Source organism: Myotis davidii, unplaced genomic scaffold (genome assembly GCF_000327345.1).
Source record: "Myotis davidii unplaced genomic scaffold, ASM32734v1 scaffold1856, whole genome shotgun sequence".
In the NCBI taxonomy this organism is placed as follows: Eukaryota; Metazoa; Chordata; class Mammalia; order Chiroptera; family Vespertilionidae; genus Myotis; species Myotis davidii.
Genome location: NW_006287261.1, coordinates 52,108 through 58,107, shown reverse-complemented (window position 1 = coordinate 58,107; position 6,000 = coordinate 52,108).

The following is a 6,000-nucleotide window of genomic DNA, read 5'->3' as shown; positions in this document are numbered from 1 at the left end:
CACAGGGGATTAAAGCTTCAATTTTCACAGAAACGTAGGTTTATTTTGATAGAGACATGCTGAATATAAAGGACTGAAATAAATGAGTCATTGTTAACATCAAATAATAGAACATTTTAATAAAAGTTAATATTTTTTTGAACGTTAACTTACCAGACACTGAATACTGTACAAATTAATAAGCACAACCCAAATAAACCTATTTTTCTTGTTCGCTGAAAGTGAAATATTTCCTGTTGTGCACACCAAACAAGTCAGTCCAGGACTAATGACGTGGCAATTGTCTGCTAAAATTCTCGCTGCTAGTATTAGTGGAGAGAAACAGTGCACCTGCACATAAGGCACGAAAGGGAAATGAATGCAACACGTTTATAGTAATCAGTTATTAGGGAACATTGTAGTTCGTTATTAATAATTATGTATAACAGGATATTGTAAAAATCAAATTATGAATTTTTATTAAAATGTTTCTTACATACCGTTATATTGGCTGGATCACAAAAATATTCATTGTGGGCTGCATGTGGCTCATGAGCCACGAGTTTGACATGCTTGCTCTATCCACTGAACCAAACCAGGGCGGGTTTTTGTTTTTTTTAAATGCCAGCCTGTGTCAGCTGACTGCTGAGGACAGGAAAAGAGTCATTGTGTCTTTGTTGGGGGTGGGGCTTTCTAAGAGGAAAAGTAGAAACTGGGCTGGTGGCTCTGGTGACTCTGAGATAAACAAAAAATGGAAGTCCAGATAGCTCCACTCCAGCCTTCCAGATCAAATCTGGGAGGATCAAATCTCAAGAATACCATGGATCATTCCAATGATTTAGTCCCCTTCTTAAGTCTATGAGTAGAGATGGGAAAATGTTCTCTGATTATTTAATAAAGGCTAGCCATGAACAAAGCACTGCACCTTGCTAGGCCTTTGTGGGGAGAGGATATCTGGTCCTTATAGCCCTTACACATGGACTATATACAGCACATCTTCTGCCCCTACCAGCCACAGTGCTCTTGTGGGAAGGTCCTATATATGGTCTTGGGCAGTTCATAGACAGGCATCTGAAATAGTTTGGCCCCTGCCGGTTCTTTCTCAAGATTCTCTAGACCCTCCTCCTTTGTCCCATCTCTCTTACCTGCTTGGCTCAGGGAAGGAGTCCCATTCATCACACCTGAAAGCAAAGGTGGCTGCAAACAGCTTTAGCTCTACCCTTACTGCTGTAAGCTGCCACCTGCTCACCAAGCCACCCTAAATTAAAGCATAATCTAAATAAAGTACCCTTAAGCAGGTGCAGCCTTCAGGCAAACTCCCCTTCTCCCTTAACATACATTTCAGATCACTGTCCCTAAACCCCTGCTGCATAAAAATGTCTGGAACTTTGTTTCTGGTCTCCCTCCCTTTTCTCCCTCCTCATCATCCCTTGAGACTTTTTGGACTGGTAATTATTTGAAAACAGACATGCTTGGGTCAATGAATGCTCCCACTTATTCATCATAGGGTTTTCAGGATTGTGTCTCTTGCCCACATCAGCCAGCACGTTCATCCCCTTCCCCTAAAAGTGCTTCCTTTAGCATCTCAACACAAAGCACCAAATGGGAGGGAGAGAAGAGAAGGCAGGAGACAGACTCATCAGAGGAGGCTAAGATAAGTTTCTTAGGGCAGAAGCCATATTTTATACCCCTTCTAAACCCCTCCTCCACCCCGTGCTCAGCACAAGGTGGGCAGGAGGCTGACAGCAGTAAGAATTCACTTTATTCTTGCTGGCTGACTGATGGCCTGTTCTCTGCTGTCAGCACTAAATAGTCAGAAGCTGTGCAGTTGGCAGCCCTGGCTCCTCCCTTTATGCTCCTTACCAATTCCTGCACTGAGCTACCAGCCTCACTAGGTCTCCTCAGCTCCTCATCCTGAAAGGGGCCTGTAGATATGGTCGGATGATTGTAGTAACTATGGTATGTGCAGACCCCAAAACAAATCACAAGACACATCAACATACTACTGTTCTGCATTATCTGTGGGGAATATGTTCCAAGACACCCATACTGAAATTGTGGAGATATATCATCTATCTATCTATCTATCTATCTATCTATCGTTTAGTTCTCTGTTAGATCTGGGTAATAGCTCCACATGGTTGGATGAATTGCTGCTAAATGATGTTTGATACCTTAATATATCTCCAATACCCTACTATAGAGTGGTGAAAAAGGAAAGAATCTATCTATCTATCTATCTATCTATCTATCTATCTATCATCTATCTAACATCTATCAATCATCTATCTGTCATCTATCTATCTATCTATCTATCTATCTATCTATCTATCTATCTATCTATCTATCATCTATCTATCTATTATTTATATACACAGGCAGCGGTCTCCACCTGGTGGGGCTTGATGAGGGATCTCAGGCCATGCCGCCTGCCCAGGCGCCAGGCTGGGGGACCTCAGGCCATGCTCCACACCTGGTAGGGCTTGACAGGGGACCTCAAAGCATGCCCCCCACCCCGGCCCAGGCTGCGGTACCTCAGGCAGCCCCCCTCACCCCAGGCTGGGGGACCTCAGGCTGCACCCCCTGCCCTGGCATTGGGTTGGGGGACCTGAGGGTGCACCGGGTGACCTGAGGCTGTGCCCTGTGCCCAGCATGTGCCGGGGGCCCTGAGGCTGCACCCCCTGCCCAGTAGGGCTTGACAGGGGACCTGAAGCTGTGCCTCCCACATGGCAGGGCTTGATTGGGGACTTGAGGCTGCGCCCGCCTCCTGGCAGGGCTTGATGGGGGTGGGGTCGGCCGGGTCTGGGTCTCATGCGATTTTGAGGGGTGTACAGGTGGGCGGGGATTTGACTCTGGGTCCCCCGGCAGAGAGAGAGAGAGAGAGAGAGAGAGACTGTTTTTCCGTGTACATACCTACATCCTTTTTTACTTAAAGGAAGCACTTTATGATTTCTCTTTGTCATATCTGAATTGCCAGCATCACTACTCCTGTGCTTTGGGAACATTATTAAGTAAAATTAAGGGTTACTTGAAAACAAGTACTAACAGTTGATCTGACAACCCAGACAGCTACTAAGTGACTAAGGGGCTGAGAGCATCTACAGCATGGAGATGCTGGACAAAGGGATGATTCACATCCCGGGTGGGACAGAGTGGGTTGGCATGAGATTTCATCATGTACTCAGAACAGCATGCAAATGAAAACTTATGAATTGTTTATTTCTGGAATTTTCCATTTAATATTTTGTGCCTCGGGTAACTGAAACTGTGGAAAGAGAAACTGCAGATAAGGGGGGACTACTTAGAGTGCTTCCCAACCAAACCACCTCCATACTCACAGACACAAACACACAGACAAAATTTTATGAGCCAGGGTTCTGTGTAATGTTAATGAGAAAATAATCAAGGTGGGGACGATATGCCAACATATCAACTAAGATGCAACATATTGGAAAATAGAATTTCTTATGGAGAATTGCCAGGAATCTAATAGAATCTCCCTTTAAAAGGCACTCTTTTGAAAGCAGCATGACATACCCCAAAGAATAAGTCCTGAGTTCTTGTGGGTTTCTCTGCTTACTAGCTGGGTAGTCTCAGTTTCATTATTTGCAAAAGGGTGATAATTATAATTTTTTCCTTGTGGGATAAAAGTGAAGTAATGTACATCATGCGGGTTCATGGAGCACTTCTGGATATTGACTTAAGGGATTTTGGAGTTTAATGAAATGGGGCTTTGCGCTGGATTGGATGTTGTCAGAAACCAGGAGTAATTCTATAATTGGGTACCTCAATAAATCTTATCTAAAAAGGGAATATTAGACCAAAGATAAGGATGTAATTAAAGGAACGGTAGTCACTCATATTAGGCAGAATAGAGGAAGTTTGGTCATTTCTATGGTTTAGATAATGTTCATGTTTTGTCTGTGTTCAGATCTGATTACATAGTGATTTTTTCAGCCTAACACTCTCCCAGCTGAGCTATTTCAGCCCATACAGTGGTCCTTTTTGGTATTGATCCATTATGATCAAAGGGTGGCCTTGTCTAATGTTATATTCTGTGAAACTTTAGTACCAGGCCAGGTTTTAGCTGTCAGGCACTGACTGCTAGTTTCTTTCTTAGTGCTTCCCTTATGGCCAAAGGTAGATGAAGTCAGGCTGCAGGACATTAATCAATGATGTCCAGATTTTCACCATTGCCAAGATTCTGCTGATTAGGGAGTTGTAGTCTATAGTAGGACTAGGGTTAGTCTGTTCTGCTCATTATATTGCAGGATGAGTTGTTGAGTCCTCTGATGTAACAATGGTTGGGCAGCAGCATTTGAAACACGAAACAGGATACTATAATACTAACAATTATCAGAAACAAAATAAATGATTAGTACTGGAAACAAGTGACTTCCCCCCACCCCAGCTGTTTTACTTATCTTGTAGTATACAGGCATAGCAAGAAGAATTTGTTACAGCATAAATTCCCCTTGACTAATTGAGAGGGGTAATGTGATTGTCTGTAACAGCCCTGTTTATTGAATATAGACTAGTTTGTCAGGCTTTCAGAATAGAGGTTATGTTACTTATGACTTTTTCTAGGTCCAGAAACAAATTTTAGACCTTATTTGCCAGCTGTATTATTCCTAATCATGGGAATCACAGTCGGATAGTATAGGTACATAAAGAGGCAATCAATTATTCTCCCCCGGAGTTTTCCAAAGTATCTTGTGTATGCCTCATTTTGGAGATAATTGAGTAATTTTGGGGTAATTTAAAAATTATTTCCAGAGAAGCATGATCCTCTAGTAAAGCGGTAATTCTAAACATCTAAAAATTATCCTGAATACACAGGATAGATAAGTTAGTGTGTGACATTGATGTGTGATATCTAGATATGAAGCAGTACCCTAGTGGAGCACATACGAGCAAAAATGTCATTTGTGACAATATCAGTGAGCCCATTTTGTGTACTGTTAACAGAGTTTTTTGAGTCAAGTTAAACAGTTTTTACAAAGCAGGCTGAAGTGTCTCTGAGGTCTCTATAAGATGAAAAATTCCCCAACAGAAGTAAGAAGAAGAAATGGGTTCAGTGAGCATCTGTACAGTCTCTGCCACTCTGATCCCATACTCTGTAGTGCGATCCACCAAAGTATCAGCTCTGTTGAGTACTAGCTTGTGACTTTGACTTAGCCTCTCTGTGCCTCCATTTCTTCAAGTATAGATAGAAGAGAACAGTAGTATCTACTTTATGTAATGAGGATTATATGATGATTAATACATATGAAGCACTTAGCACATAGCCTAGGACAGTGGCAACTTATTTAATTCATAAAGCAAGTGTAGGAAATTTAGGAAGTTTGAATTATAAGAAATTTAAATCTGGTCTTAAACAAAATAAAATAGTGTGCTAAAGACACTGACTCACACCCAAATTCTTTTAAAAAAAAATGTTTTATTTACTTTCAAGTGAGAGGAAGGGAGAGGGAGAAGGAGATAGAAACATCAATGATGAGAGAGAATCATTGATCAGCTGCCTCCTGCATGCCCCCTACTGGGGATCGAGCCTGAAATCCTGACATGTGCCCTGATGGGGAATTGAGCTGTGACCTCTTGGTTCATGGGTCGATGCTCAACCACAGAGACACACTGGCTGGGCAAGCCTCTTATTTTCTTACAGCTACCATAAAAGGCTATTCTGTAAAAACACTTTCACTTTCAGTGCATATAAAAATTAACACAGTTTAATAACAAAATATTTTAGACAAATTTGACATCTTGTCTAGAGTGTATACAAAATAACTAAATTATATTTCGATAAGTTAATATTTAAAATTTCACAAAAGAGGGGGAAAAAGAGAAAATGGGACAGGAAAAAATAAAAATGAAAGAGAGAGCTACTTAGAGTCAAATATGTAATTATCACTGTAAAGGACTATGTTTCCTCTGCAAGGAGAAAGAAGAAAGTAAACATGCAGAAATACAGATTTTAAGCTATACATACACAAAAGAGAGTAGCATATAACTGGTTTTGAC